This window comes from Phyllostomus hastatus, unplaced genomic scaffold (assembly GCF_019186645.2).
Source record: "Phyllostomus hastatus isolate PE091 unplaced genomic scaffold, TTU_PhHast_1.1 phas_scaffold_200, whole genome shotgun sequence".
Taxonomy (NCBI): Eukaryota; Metazoa; Chordata; class Mammalia; order Chiroptera; family Phyllostomidae; genus Phyllostomus; species Phyllostomus hastatus.
Window position 1 is genome coordinate 10099272 of NW_025334016.1, and position 16770 is coordinate 10116041.

Below are 16770 nucleotides of genomic sequence, written 5' to 3' on the forward strand. Positions count from 1 at the left end.
CTGACCTTAAACTTGCCAAGAGAGATCAAGGCTCAACTACAACAAGAGAGTGTACACAGCCCACATCATAGGCACACACTGAGTACCCAACTTGGATAACAGGTGAGATTGTGCCATCGGACCCTACAGGACACCTACGTACATTAGGCTACTCTACTAAGCCAGGGAGACATAGCAGCTTTACCTAATAAATAGAAACAAACACAGGGAGGCTGCCAAAATGAAGAGACAAAGAAACATGGCCCAAATGAAAGAACAGATCAAAACTAGAGAAAAAGAACTAAGCAAAATGGAGACAAGCAATTTACCAGACTCAGAGTTCAAAACACTGGTTATAAGAATGATCAATGACTCAGAAAACTAAAAATGGATCTGCCTTTTGACCCTGCAATTCCACTGCTGGGACTATATCCTAAGAACACTGAAACACCAATACAAAAGAACCTTTGCACCCCGATGTTCATAGCAGCACAATTTACAATAGCTAGGTGCTGGAAGCAACCTAGATGCCCATCAGTAAATGAATGGATCAAAAAACTATGGTACATTTACACAATGGAATTATGTGCAGCAGAAAGAAAGAAGGAGTTCCTACCCTTTGTGACATCATGGATGGAGCTGGAAAGCATTATGCTTAGCGAAACAAGCCAGGCAGTGAAAGACAAATACCACATGATATCACCTTTAACAGGAACCTAAACAACAAAACAAAGAAACAAGCAAAATATAACCAAAGACAAAAAATAACCAAAGCTGTCCCCTGAAATAGGGGACAGACTGACAGTGACCAGAGGGGAGAGAAGAGGGAATTTCAGGGGGGAATGGGTAGGGTTTACAGGAACAAATTTGGAGGACACATGGACAAAAACTAGGGGTGGGGGGTAATGGGGGGGAAGAGGGGAGGGTTGGGTGGGTGGGCTGGAATGAGAGTAAGTGGGAGAAAACTGTACTTGAACAATGATTAAAATAAAATTAAAAAAAAGAATGATCAATGAACTTATTGAGAACTTCAACAGCATAAAAAGATCTAGTCAGAAACAAAGGATACACTAATTGAAATTAAAAAACAAACAGAAAAATCGAGTTCTGCCTGAGATGGAGTTATAGGTAGAAACCCTTCACTTCCTCACACAACCAAAAGGAGGATAACAACCAATATAAAATCAATAAACAACCAGAACTGACAGAAAACCAAACTACATGAAACGCCAACAACCAAGTAATTAAAAAAACAGTGAAACAGAACAACCAGACCGGTAAGATGGGTGGACAGAGAAAACCAGCAACAAGACAGTGGACCGTGCGGGCAGGACTGGCTACAGCAAGGCAGCAGACTGTGTAGGTGGGGCTGAGTGAACAGGAAACTGAGACTTAGAGCTGACTTTGGACTACAACGGGGGTTGTGGTGGTGGGAGAAACTCCCAGTCTCACATGAGAGTTCATTGGAAAATGGAGCTAGAGCTGAGCAGGTGAGCCGCATTGTTCCCTCTCTGGCACTTCCCCCATAGTCAGCACTGCAGTGCAGTAAGAAGGGTTGCCCTGCCCTGGTGAATACCTAAGGACACACCCCCTTACAACTTAACAGGTGCATCAAGACAAAGAAATAGGGCCCAAATGAAAGAAAAGAGCAAAACTCCAGACAGAGAGCTAAGCAATGAGAATATAGCCAACCTATCTGATGGAGAATTTGAAGCCCTGGTAATCAAAATGCTTACAGAACTGATTGAGCTTGGTCGAAAAATAAAACAACAAATGAAAGATATGCAAAGTGAAATAAAGCAAAATATTCAGGGAATCAACAGTCACAGGAAGGAAACCAGGACTCAGATCAATGATTTGGAATATAAGTAAGAAATAAACATCCAACTGGAACAGAATGAAGAAACAAGAATTCAAAAAAATGAGGAAAGGCTTAGGAACCTCTGGAACAACCTGCAAATGCCAATATCCAAATTACAGGGGTGCCAGAAAGAGAAGAACAAGAGCAAGAAATTGAAAACTTATTTGAACAAATAATGAAGGAAAATTTCCCTAATCTGGTGAAGGAAATATACTTCCAGGAAGTTCAGGAAGTCCAGAGAGTCCCAAAGAAGTTGGACCCAAAGAGGAACACACAGAGGCACATCATCATTAAGTTACCAAAGATTAAACATAAAGAGAGAATCTTAAAAGCAGCAAGAGAAAAGGAGACAGTTTCCTGCAAAGGAATTCCCATAAGACTATCAGCTGATTTCTTAAAAGAAACCTTGCAGGCAAGAGGAGGCTGGAAAGAAGTATTTGAACTCATGAAAGGCAAGGATCTGCATCCAAGATGACTCTATCCAGCAAAGTTATCATTTAGAATGGAAGGGCAGATAAAGTGCTTCTCAGATAAGGTCAAGTTAAAGGAGTTCATCATAACTAAGTCCTTATTACATGAAATGTTAAAGGGACTTATCTAAGAAAAAGAAGATAAAAACTGTGAACAATAAAATGACAACAAACTCACAACTATCAACAAATAAACCTAAAAAAAAACAACAAAAAGAAAATCTAAGTAAACAACCAGAACTCCTGTTCTTTTCTCTGAAAAGAATCAGAGAAATGGACATCACATGGAGGATTTTCAGTGGGGAGGGGGAGGGGAGAAATAGGGGGAAAAGCTACAGGGAAGAAGAAGCATGATTGGTAGGCATAAAATAAATGGGGACGGGTCAAAAGTGGTATAGGAAACAAAGAATTCAAAAAACTTATAAGTACAACTCATGGACATGAACTAAGAGCGGGGAACGCTGCAGGGTTGGGGGATGCAGAGAAGAGGGGAGATAAAAGGGGAAATATTGGGAAATAACATAATGTTATGTTATGTAATAACATAATCAATAAAGTATACTTACAAAAAAAAAACAACTTACAGGGAATCAACAATACAGTGTATAAAGCCGAGAATCAAATCAGCAATTTGGAATATAAGGAAGCAAAAAAAAACCCCACAAAAAAAACAACCAACAACAACGATTCAGAACAGCAAGAAGAAAAAAGAACACTCTAAAATGAGGATAGTATAAGGAGCCTCTGGAACGACTTCAAGCATATCAACATTTGCATCATGGCACTGTCAGAAGGAGGAGAGAGAAAAGAAGAAATTGGAAACCTATTTGAAAAAATAATGACAGGAAACTTCCCCAGGTTGGTTAAGGAAATAGACATACAAGTCCAGGAAATGCGGAGTCCCAAACAAGATGACTCCAAAGATGCTGACACCAAGACACATCATAACTAAAGTGTCAAAGGTTAAATACAAAGATAATCTTAAAAGCAGCAAGAGAAAAACAGTTAGTTACCTACAAGGGAGTTCCCATAAGACTGTCAGAAGATTTTTTAAAAGAAATTTCTCAGGTTGGAAGGGATTAGAAAGACATATTTAAAGTGATGAAAAGCAAGGACCTGGAATGAAAGTTATTCTACCCAGCAAAGCTAACATTTAGAACCATAGGATAGGTAAAGAGCTTCCCAGAAAAGAAAAAGCTAGAGAAGTTCATCTCCACCACCTTAAAGAAGGGTCTTAGAAGGAGAAGGAGAAGAAGAAGAAGAAGAAGAAGAAGAAGAAGAAGAAGAAGGAGAAGGAGAAGGAGAAGGAGAAGGAGAAGGAGAAGGAGAAGGAGAAGGAGAAGGAGAAGGAGAAGGAGAAGGAGAAGGAGAAGGAGAAGGAGAAGAAGAAGAAGGAGGAGGAGGAGGTGGAGGAGGAGGAGGAGGAGGGGGAGGGGAGAAGGGGGAGGGGCAGAAGGGGAGGGGGAGGAGGGGGAAGAGGAGAAGCAGAAGAAGAAGGAGGAGGAGGAGAATAAGAAAATGGCAATAAATACCTAAGTATCAACAACTGAATCTAAAAACCAAAATAAACAAACAAGCAGAACAGAAACAGAGTCAGAGATACAGAGAACGTTTTGATGGTTGCCAGATGGAAAGGGGCCATTTTTCTCTGAAATTCCCCTGAAATTCCTTCTCCTCTCCACTCTGAACTCTGTCAGTCTGTTCTTTATTTCAGTGTCTTTGGTTATATTTCCTTGTTTCTTTATTTTGTTGTTTAGGGTCCCGTTAAAGTGAAGGGATTAAGAAGTACAAATTGGTAGTTCCAGAATAGTCATGGGAATATAAGTATAATATAGGGAATACACTAGCTAAAGAGCCTTTATGCATGGTCCTTGGACATGGACTAAGGTGTGGGGACTGCCTGAGAAAGTGGTGGGGACAAATGGGAAAAAATTGAGACAACTATAATAGCATGAACAGTAAAATATAATTTTAAAAAAGTATTTCTAATAAATTAAAATTAATCCGTTTTAAAATAAATAACAACCTACAGTAACTAATTATTGCTAAATATGGTGCATAATGGTATGTGAATATTTTTTCAATATTTTTAAATATTGCGTCAAAGTGCTATTAAGAAGATTTGAATTATTATTTAAGATTCTTCAGCCCTGGCCAGGTGGCTCAGTCGGTTGGAGCATCTTCCCATGTACCAAAAGGTTTCAGGTTCAGTCACCAGTCATGGCACATATGGGAGCTAACCAATGTTTCTCTCTCACATCACTGTCTCTGTCTCTGTCTCCCTCCCACTCCCACCCATTCCTCTCTCTAAACATATCCTTGGGCGAGGATGTAAAATAAGATGCTCCATAAACGTGTGTGAAGTAAGCTTTCTTTCTGAGCAATTTTATATGACAATCACTTATTCATTTAGATATCATGGTTTATAATTTTTTATTATTTTTTTCTTTTAATTGTTGATGTAAGTACAATTTTCTATCTTTTACTAACATCCCAGCCCACCCACCCAGCCCTCCCCTCCTCCCTCCCATTTCCACCCGGCCCTAGTTTTTGTCCATGTGTGCTTTATACTGGTTCCTGTAAACCCTTCGCATTTTCCTCTGAAATTCCCCTTAAATTCCTTCTCTCCACGCTGAACTCTGTCAGTTCGTTCTTTATTTCAGTGTCTTTGCTTATATTTGCTTGTTTCTTTATTTTGTTGTTTAGGTTCCTGTTAAAGTGAGATCATGTGGTATTTGTCTTTCACTGCCTGGCTTATTTCACTTAGCATAATGCTTTCCAGTTCCATCCACGCTGTCACAAAGGATAGGAGCTCCTTCTTTCTTTCTGCTGCATAGAATTGCATTGTGTAAATGTACCATAGTTTTTTGATCCATCCATTTACTGATGGGCACCTAGGTTGCTTCCAATACTTGGCTATTGTAAATTGTGCTGCTATGAACATTGGGGTGCATAGGTTCTTTTGGATTGGTGTTTCAGGGTTCTTAGGATATGATCCTAGCAGTGGAATTGCTGGGTCAAAAGAGTTCCTTTTTCAGTTTTCTGAGAAAATTCATACTGCTTTCCATAGTGGTTGTACCAGTTTGCAATCCCACCAACAGTGCACTAGGGACCCCCTTTTCTCCACAACCTCTCCAACACTTGTTGTTTGTTGCTTTGTTTATGATGGCCATTCTGACTGGTGTGAAGTGGTACCTCGCTGTGGTTTTAATTTGCATCTCTCTGATAGCTAGTGATATTGAGCATCTTTTTCATGTGTTTCTGGATCCTCTGTATGTCTTCCTTGAAGAAGCGTCTGTTCAAGTCCTTTGTACATTTTTTAATTGGGTTGCTTGTCTTCTTAGAGTGGAGTTGTGTAAGTTCTTTATATATTTTGGGGATTAAACCCTTGTCTGAGGGATCATTGGAAAATATGTTTTCCCATAGAGTTGGTTCTCTTTTTATTTTAATACTGTTTTCTTGAGCTGTGCAGAAGCTTTTTATTTTGATGAGATCCCATTTGTTTATTCTTTCCTTTATGCCCCTTGCTTGCCCTGGGGGACATATCAGTAGAGTTGCTGCGTGAAATATCTGATATTTTCCTGCCTATGTTTTCCTCTAAGACTTTAATGGCCACATGGCTTATATTTAAGTGTTTTATCCACCTTGAATTTATTTTTCTGTATGGTGTAAATTGGTGCTCAAGTTTCATTTTTTTGCACGTAGCTGTCCAGTTCTCCCAACACCATTTGTTGAAGAGGCTGATCTTACTCCATTTTATGTTGCTGCCCCCTTTATCAAATATTAATTGACCGTAGAGACTTGGGTTTATTTTTGGGCTCTTTGTTTTGTTCCATTGGTCCATGTGCCTGTTTTTATGCCATTACCAGGCTGTTTTGATTACAGTGGCCTTGTAATACAGTTTAGTATCAGGCATTGTGATCCCTCCCACTTTGCTTTTCTTTCTCAAAGTTGCAGCAGCTATTCGGGGTCTTTTATGGTTCCATATAAATTTTTTGAAGTGTTTGTTCTATGTCTGTGAAATATGCCATTGGTACTTTAATAGGTATTGCATTGACTCCTTAAATTGCTTTGGGTAGTGTGGACATTTTGATGATGTTAATTCTTCCGATCCATGAACCCGGTATGTGTTTCCATTTGTTTGTGTTTTTCTTAATGTTTTCTTCAGTGTTGTGTAGTTTTCTGTATACGGGTCTTTTTACCTTTTTGGTTAGATATATTCCTAGGTAGTTTATTTTTCTTTTTGCTATATTGAATGGGATTTTTTTCTTGATTTCTGCTTCTGCTGTTTCATTGTTGGTATACAAAAATGCCTTTGATTTATGGATATTGACTTTGTATCCTGCTGTCTTGCCAAATTCACTTATTAGGTCAAGCAGTTTTTGGCGGAGTCTATAGGATTTTCTAGGTCCACTATCATGTCATCTTCGAACAATGACAGTTTTGTTTCCTCCTTTCCAATTTGGATGCCTTTTATTTCCTTTTCTTGTCTGATTGCCGTGTCTAAAACTTCCAGTACTCTATTGAATAGAAGTGGTGAAAGTGGACAACCTTGTCTTGTTCCCAATATTAGTGGGAAAGATTTTAGGTTTTGCCCATTGAGCATGATGTTGGCTGTAGGTCTCTCATATATGGCCTTTGTTATGTTGAGGAATGCTCCCTCTATTCCCACTTTGCTGAGTGTTTTTATCATAAACGGGTGCTGTACCTTATCAAATGCTTTTTCCACATCCATTGATATGATCATGTGATTTTTGCCTTTGCTTTTGTTTATGTGATGTATTGCATTTACTGATTTGCGAATATTGAGCCCTCCTCGCACCCCTAGGATGAATCCCACTTTGTCATGGTGTATGACCTTTTTCAAGTATTGTTGGATGTGGCTTGCCAATATTTTGTTGAGGATTTCAGTGTCTATGTTCATCAGCGATATTGGCCTGAAGTTTTCTTTCTTTGTTGTGTCTTTATCTGGTTTTGAGATTAGGTTGATGCTGGCTTCATAAAAAGAGTTTGGGAGTCTTCCATCATTCTGGATTTTTTGGAATAGTCTGGATTTTTTTGTGAAGGACGGGGTTAGCTCTTCCTTGAAGGCTTTGTAGAATTCTCCTGTGAAACCCTCTGGTCCAAGGCTTTTGTGTGTCGAGGGCTTTTTGATTACTGCTTCAATTTCATCTACTGTTATTGGTGTGTTCAGGCTTTCTGCTTCTTTTTTATTGAGTTTTGGAAGATTATATTTTTCTAGAAATTTGTCCATTTCACCTAGGTTTTCAAATTTCTTGGCATACGGTTCTTCATAGTAATTTCTTACAATCCTTTGTATTTCTGTGGTGACAGTTGTAATCTCTCCCCTTTAATTTCTGACTGTGTTTTTTGGATCCTTTCTCTTTTTTTCTTGATGAGCCTGCTTAAAGGCTTGTCGATTTTGTTTATCTTTTCAAAGAACCAGCTCCTGGATTCATTGATCTTTAGAACTGTGCTTTTAGTCTCTATGTCATTTAATTCTGCTCTGATCTTGGTTATTTCCTTCCTTCTCCTTGCTCTGAGCTGTCTTTGTTGTTGTCCTTTGAGTTCTTGTAGGCGTAGAGTTAGGTTGTTTGTTTGAAATGTTTCTATCTTTTTTAGGTAGGCCTGTATCACTAGGAACTTCCCTGTCACTGTGTCCCATAAATTTTGGGTTGTTGTGAGTTCATTTGCGTTTGTTTCCAGAAACTTTTTTATTTCTTCCTTAATTTCACTCTTGGCCCATTCATTGTTTAATAGCATGCTATTCAATCTCCATGATTTTGAGTGTTTCCAGTTTTATCCCTTGGGGTTGGTTTCTAGTTTCAGTTCCCTGTGGTCAGAGGAAATGCTTGGTATGATTTCAATTTTCTTAAATTTGTTGAGGCTTGCTTTGTGTCCTATCATGTGGTCTATCTTTGAAAGTGTTCCATGTGCATTTGAAAAGTATGTGTATTTAGCTTCTTTGGGATGAAGGGCCCTATATATATATATATATATATATATATATATATATATATATATATATATATATATATATATATATATATATATATATATAACTGATATATATATCAGTTAAGTTCATCTCATATAGGGCATTGTTCAATGCCAAAATGTCTTTGTTGATATTTTGTTTGGAAGATCTATCCATTTTTGACAGTGGGGTGTTAAAATCCCCTACTATAATTGTGTTGCTGTCAATATCTTTCTTGAAGTCCTCTAAGATTTTCTTTATGTATTTGGGTGCTCCTATGTTGGGTGCATATATATTTACAATGTTTATGTGTTCTTGGTGGATTCTTCCCTTGAGCATTATGTAGTGACCTTCTGGGTCTCTCTTTATGGCCCTTTTTTGGAAGTCTATTTTGTCTGATATGAATATTGCTACCCTGCCTTTTTTTTTCCTGTCCGTTTGCTTGGGAGATTTGTTTCCAGCCCTTTACTTTCAGCCTGTGTAGGTCTTTTGTTCTGAGGTGTGTCTCTTGTAGGCAGCATATATGTGGTTCATGCTTTCTTATCCATTCATCTATTCTATGTCTTTTGACTGGAGCGTTGAACCATTTACATTTATTATTGATAGGCACTTACTCATTGCCATTTTTGTACCTGTGTTCCTATCTCGCTCTCTTTTCTTTCCTTTCCTTAAAGCAGTCCCTTTAGAATTTATTGCAGAGCTGGTTTGGTGGAGGTGTATTCTTTTAGACTTCTTTTGTCTGGGAAGCTCCTTCTTTGGCCTGCTGTCTTGATTGAGAGCCTTGCTGGGTAAAGTAGCCTTGGTTGTAGACCTCTGGTTCTCATTACTTGGAATATTTCTTGTCATTCTCTTCTGTCTTAGAGTGTTTCCATGGATAAGTCAGCTGCTAACCATATTGAGGCTCCCTTGTATGTTACTTACTGTTTCTCCCTTGCTAGGAGCATTATATTTATTTTATTATTTATATATACTTTAAGGCCTTATTAACCCTTCCCACACTCCTATAAACATTTCCCCCTCTCTCATTAACCTTTCTCACACTCTTATTAAATTTCATATGCTGTTATACATTCTCTACGCTCTTAAACCTATGTAATTTTAATAACATATAAAATTTTATATGGGTACTCACCAGTGAAGTATACTACAGCTTGAATGATGAAGATCATGAATATGTAGCTGTGCAGTGCTGATGGCGATGAAGATGATGATGATGAGATGAATGTACTGCAAAGCCAAGAAGAGCATTACAGCTCTTCTGAAGGCACCACTTCATTAGGTGCTTCATCAGATGGTGCAGTATCTTCACCTTGAGCTGTAACTTCTATTTCTGCTAAATGCATAAGCATAACTGATCTCTTCATCCATGTGATGAACATAGTTATGGGGAGTTGCTTGAGCTGCTTTTTATCTGCAGAGGCAACTTCTCCATGCAGAGAAATGTTCTTGAGTCCAAAGTGTCTCTGACATTTGTCAAACCAGCCCTTGTTGGCACTGAATGGGGTTGGTCTGGTGGGAGAAGCACTTGACAGTCCTGCTTATGTGTCATTGTCTTCGTCTTCATCCTCATCACCGTCGTGAATATCCATGCTTTCCACAAAGCTATATTAAAGTTTCTTGGGCTTTGTCCAGATGGTGTTGGTATCTAGCAAGATATTCTTCTTCCTGCAGTCATTTATTCACAGGACCAATGCAGAGTCCATCCTCACAATGGTCTTATTACAGTAAATGACCACCCTCTTTGCAGTCTTGTTAAAAGTCATTGTAGCTGTAGACCCAATATTCTTCTCATCTTTCTTTATGTAGTGAACAGTAGATTTGTTGATCCCATAATAGCAGCCTACAGCCAGTAGCTTTTTCCTTCCTTTAACATGTTGAGAAGTTCCACCTTTTCTTTGATGGTAAGAATATTTCTCTGGTCCTTGGGTTCACTGCCAGAAGCCTTAGAAGGTGCAGAATGTCTGGGTAGCATCATAGGGCTTGAAGTAAATTAAAACTTTTACAAAAATTTCACAAAAACACAACACTGCAGAGTAACACTACATGCAGTGATCAGACGTCAATGTGAAGTGGACAAGGAGAGATGCTGAATGTGTGGGCACAGTGTGGGAGAGCAAACAGATTGATGCTACTGTTACTTAGCCAATCAGCACCCAGGATACAGAACACAGTGCTGTGGTTTGTCACCTTACATTCCATCAGCCAATAGTGTTCCATGTACAATCTCACATTGGCAAACTTGCACAAGCAGTAGTAGTGTACTGCATTTCCATTGTGTACAGTATGGTATTCATCCACTGGTAAAATACATACTGTATTTTATTTCAATTTAATATTCTTTTAATATGTTTGAATTAACATTTTTTATATTTTTATATTGTTTTAACTTTTTAGGCAAAAATAATTAAAATCATAAATATATAAATACCTACATACCGCAAAATCCCATGATATAGTAAAAACTCCATGATACAGAATTAGATATATTTAAAAAAAAACTCAATACAGTGAAGCTGCAATAAGTGAACCATGATATAGCAAAGGACGACTGTATCTGATTTATTGCAGAGGATGGGCATGAGTCTGCAATGAAAGTAGTTCTCACTGGCTTCTTCCCATCCCTTTCCCTTAATCACAGTTCTTCATCATCTAACAACTTTACATTAATTCACCTAAACAGTTTTCATGTCAGATACACTCTAGTTTGTATCTTCTTAAATTTAGATTACCCTGATTTCAGAGTTGTATAATATGCTTCTCTGATATAAGATTTTCTTTTGAAAAAATAAAAATAAACTTCAAATCATTGGCACAAGCATTTTTATGCATACAACCAAACATCAATATGCCTTCTCTAAGTAAGCTAAGGATGAGATTATTCATTTAAATTTTGCACTATACTGATGAATGGACAAAGAAGAGTGGTGTAATATACAGATAATGGAATATTACACAATAAAAAAGAACCAAATCTTGACATATGTAAAAACATGGATATACCTAGAGGGTATTATGCTAAGTAAAATAAGTCAGAGAAAGACAGATGCCATATGGTTTCACTTATGTGTAGAACGTAAAATAACAGAACATACAAAAAAGAATGCTCATAGAAAAGGAGACCAAGGGTTTACAGGAACAACTATAAAGGACACATTGACAATAACAAGGGTAGTGGAAACAAGAAGGTGGTGGGGAAGGCTGGGTGGTGGGGAGGAATGTGGGGGGAGGCAGAAAGCTATACTTGAACAATAAAAATCAAAAGTATTTTTTTAAAGAAAATAAATGGAGACCAAAGGGATTGTTACTAGAAGAAATTATGGCAAAAACTCTCCTCAAACCCCAACATGCAAATTTGATGGAAAATACGAACACACAAATTCAAGATGTTCACAAAGCTCCAAGCACAATAAAATAATTAAAATGACACCATGGCACATTATAATCAATTTGATCAATAACAATGATAGAGAACAGCCAGAGGAATAATGACATATTAGGTGAGAACAAACAAGTCAAGGTGAGATTAGACTTCTCATACAAAACAAGGCAAGTGAGAAAACAGAGGAGCCATCTTTCATAAAGGACTACAAGAGAAAAAAATCTATCATCCCAGACTTCCAACACAGAGAAATCATTTTTTTCCATTTTTAAAATTTTATTGTTGTTCAAGTACAGTTGTTTGCCTTTTCCCCCCACCACTACCCCACACCCCAGCCATCCTCACCTCCCTCCCTTGATTCCACCCTCTGTGGTTTTATCCATGTGTCCTTTATAATTGTTCCTGAAAACCCTTCACCCTTCCCCCCCCATTATCCCCTCCCATCGCTCCTCTGGACACTGTCTGTTTGTTCTTAATTTCAATGTCTTTGGTTATATTTCGCTTGCTTGTTTGTTTTGTTGATTAGATTCCACTTAAAGCTGAAATCACATATTTCTCTTTTACCGCCTGGCTCATTTCACTTAGCATAATGCTTTCCAGTTCCATTCATGCCATCTCAAAGAGTAGGAGCTCCTTCTTTCTTTCTGCTGCGTAGAATTGCATTGTGGAAATGTACCATAGTTTTTTGATCCATTCATTTACTGATGGGCACTTAGGTTGCGTCTAGCACCTGGCTATTGTAAATTGTACTGCTGTGAATACTGGGGTACATAGGTTCTTATGAATTGGTGTTTCAGGGTTCTTAGGTTATAATCCCAGCAGTGGAATTGCTGGGTCAAAAGAGAGTTCTTTTTTTAGTTTTTTGAGGAAATTCCACACTGTTTTCTACAGTGGCTGCACCAGCCTGCATTCCCACCAACAGTGCACTAAGGTTCCCTTTTCTCCACATCCTCTCCAACACTTGTTGTTTGTTGCTTTGTTTATGATGGCCATTCTCAGTAGTGTGAAATGGTATCTCATTGTGGTTTTAATTTGCATCTCTCTGATGGCTAGTGATATTTAGCATCTTTTAATATGTCTCTGGGCCCTCTGTATGTCCTCCTTTGATAAATGTCTGCTCAGGACTTTTGCCAATTTTGTAATTGGGTTGCTTGTCTTCCTGGAGTGGAGTCATGTGAGTTATTTATATATTTGGGATATCAAACTTTTGTCCGGGGTATTATTGGCAAATATGTTTTCACGTACAGTTGGTTCTCTTTTCATTTTAATGCTGTTTTCTTTAGCCATGCAGAGCTTTTTATTTTGATGAGGTACCATTTGTTTAAAATATATTTTAAAAACCAAAGCGAAGGGCTGATAGGTGTGGCTGAGTTGGTTGGGCATCGACACACAAAGTGAAAGGTTGCTGGTTCAATTCCCAGTCAGGGCACATACGTGGGTTGAAGGTTTGGTCCCCAGTTAGAGTGCATATGAGAGGAAACTGACTGATGTTTCTCTTAAACATCAGTGTTTCTCTCCCTCTATTTCTCCTTTTCCCCTCTCTCTAAAAATAAATAAATAAAATCTTTTTTTAAAAACCAAGGCAAAGAAAGAAAAATTTTAGATATATAAGAGAACAAATTCATCACCTGTGAAGATGTAGTATAGTGCAGTACATTCTACTTCTCCCTAAAAGAAAATGATACCAGACAGAAACATTGATCTATACAAAAGAGTGAAAAATAATGGAATTGATATTTACATGGGTAAATATATAAGATTTTTTTAAAAGTTCATACTGATATCTTCAATTTTTAAAAGATTTTATTTATTTATTTTTAGAGAGGGAAGGGAGGGAGAAAGAGAGAGAGAGAGAAACATCAATGTGCGGTTGCTGGGGGCTGTGGCCTCCAACCCAGACATGTGCCCTGACTGAGAATTGAACCTGCGATGCTTTGGTTCGCAGCCCGCACTCAATCTACTGAGCCACCCCAGCCAGGGCTTAAATATGTAAGATTGTTATAAGTAAAAGTCTATTAAAGACTTTTAAGTAAAAATAATTTTAAAAGTAGTATAAAAGCTATAAAATATATAAAAATTAATGAGGGCCATCATGCTGTAGACTGAATGTTTGTGTAGTTACAAAATTCATATTTGAAATATAATTATCAATGTGATGGTATCTGAAGATACGGCCATTGGGGAGATGATTATGTCATAAGGGTGGATTCCTAATGAATGGGATTAATCACCTATAAATGAGACCCTAGAGAGATCCTTCACCCCTTCTGCCACTGTGGTCCCATCAAAAAGATGGCTGTCTATGGACCAGACATCAAATCTACCTGTACCTTGAACTTGGACTTCTCAGCCTCCAGAACTGCAAGAAGCACATTTTGTTTGTATGTAAGCCACCTAGTCTATGGTGTTCTGTTACAGCAGCCTGAAATGACTAAAACAAGAACTCGTATGAGAAGTGGGGTATTGCTGTAACAAATACCTAAAAATAAAGAAGTGGATTTGGAATTGGGTGATGAGTAGAGGCTGGAAGAGTTTTTAGGTGCATGCTGGAAAAGCCTACATTAATGTGAACAGATTGTTAAAGGTAACACAACAATAGCTCAAAGTAGGGAGGAAAAAATCAATCAAATAAAACACAGAAAAAAAATGGGGAAAGTCAAAGGAAAAAACACCCTTTCCTTAAAGAGAGCAATAAAATATATTATTCTCTAGTCAGTCTAATCAGGGAAAAAAGAAAACAAGAAAAAAGATACAAATTGTAAAAATCATCAATAGAAGAGGTGACATCAGTCTATATTCCACTGATATTTAAAGAATAGAAAGAAAATAGTATGGGCAATTTATGGCAATAATTTAGACAACATAGATAAAACATATTTCTTGAAACATACAAACCAACCAAACTCACTAAAAAAATAGATAATTTGAATATCCCTATATCTATCGAAGAGATTGAATTTGCAGTTAAAAATCTTTCCCACAAAGAAAATTTCAGGCCTACATGGTTTCACTGGTGACTTCTACAAAATATGTAAGGAAGAAACAATAGCAACCATACACAAACTGCTCCAGAAAAATTAAAAGGATGTGATACTTCCCAAATAATTCTATAATGCTAGTATTACTCTGAAAAAAACAAAAATCTAAAGAAAGAAATTAATGTAAAAGAGACATCAGATATACCCTATAAACATAGATGCAAACATATTTTGTAATATTTTAGCAAACCTAATCCAACAATATTTGTACATAGGATAATACAGCATGATCAAGTCTCAGTAATTTGAAGTATTTTTTATCAATTGGAAATCAGTCATTGTCATTTATTGTTTTAACAGTCTAAAAAGTAAAAGCCATATGAACATCTCAATGGGTGCAGAAAAAACATTTGGCACAATCCAAGTACCTGACACAAAGCATTTTTCACAAAGACTTAAAATATTAGAAGTAAAAGGGAACTTAAACTGAAAAAGGCTGTATACAAAAAAAAAAAGCTAGCATCATATTTAATAGCTTTCCACTTAATATCAGTAATGACAATAAAATGTCCACTCTAATCATTTCTAGTCAACTGTTTCAGTGGTATAAGGTCAGGAACAAAGTTATTACGATTTGAAAGGAAGAAGTAAAACTCTTTATTTTCAGATGTCATTACTATTGATACAGAAAATTTTCAGATTGCAAATAAGGCTACTAGAATTAAAAAGTCAGTTTACAAAGGTTGCATGATACAAGATCAATATACAAATCAATTATATTTCTATATATTAAAAAAGAACATGGAAATCAAGAATATAATGCTACTCACAATATTATCAAACACATTAAATATTTAGGGAAAAATCTAGAGGTAAAAGATGTGAAAGACCTATACACCATCAACTATAAAATATTGCTGAGATAAATGAAAGAACACATACATAAATGGAGAGATAAACATTTTTCATGGGTCAAGACACTCAGTATTGTTAAGATGCCAATTACCGCCCCGGCTGGCGTAGCTCAGTGGATTTAGCGCGGGCTGCGAACCAAAGTGTCGCAGGTTCGATTCCTAGTCAGGGCACATGCCTGGGTTGCAGGCCACGACCCCCAGCAATCGCACATTGATGTTTCTCTCTCTCTCTCTTTCTCCCTCCCTTCCCTCTCTAAAAAAATAAATAAATAAAATCTTTAAAAAAATGTCAATTACCTCAAAACTGCTTTATATCAACAGATTCCATAGAAACCTTATCAAATCCCAAAAGGCTATTTTTTGCTAGACACTGATGAAATGATTCTAAAATTCTTATGGAAATGCAAAGGACCTACAAGAATAAAAAGAACTTTGTAAAAGAAGAAAGGAGATAGAGGACTAATAAAGTCTAATTGCAAGACTTATTGTAAAATGTAATCAACAGAGCACAGAATTGTTATAACACAGAGAAAGCAATGAAACAGAAAAGAGTGTTTAGAAATGGACCTGCAGACTTATGGACAACTTACACCTACAAATTAACAAAGGTAATTAAGTGGAAAAATCTCTTTTCAGAATGAAAATCTGGAGCTATTGGATAAACACAGGCAAAAAGCAAAAATAAAAACTTTGATTTGTATCTTACATCATCTAAAAATTAAATTTAAACAGATGACAGATCTAACTGTAAAACCTAAGATTATAAAACTTTTATTATAATGGAAAAAAATAAAACCTTCAGTTAGGCAAAGCTTCCTTAGCTACAACACAGAGAACAATCCATCAAAGAACAAATTGATAAATTGGATTTCATCCAGTGTAAAAACTCAGCTCCCTGAAAGACTGTTAAGACAATAAAAGACAAGCCATAGATGGAGAGAAAATTTTACAAATTATATATCTGATAAAAGACTTCCATCCAGAATATACAAAGAAGCCTCAAGACTCAATGAGAGCTCTGATTGACATGGCTCAGTTGGTTGAACATCAGCACACAAAGCAAAAGGTTCAATTCCTGGTCAGGGCACATGCCTGGGTTGTGAAGCTGGTTGGCGCATGGGTGAGAGGTAACTGATCAATGTTTCTCTCTCACACAGATGTTTCTCTCCCTCTCTTTCTCCCTCCCCCTTCTCTAAAAATAAAAAAAGGACT

General features: G+C 37.1%; 1 pseudogene; it reads left to right on the forward strand.

Annotated features, from left to right (window-relative positions):
- The first annotated feature begins 1261 nt into the window (after window positions 1-1261).
- LOC123832705 overlaps window positions 1262-16770 on the forward strand; it is a 96769-nt pseudogene continuing 81260 nt past the window's right edge.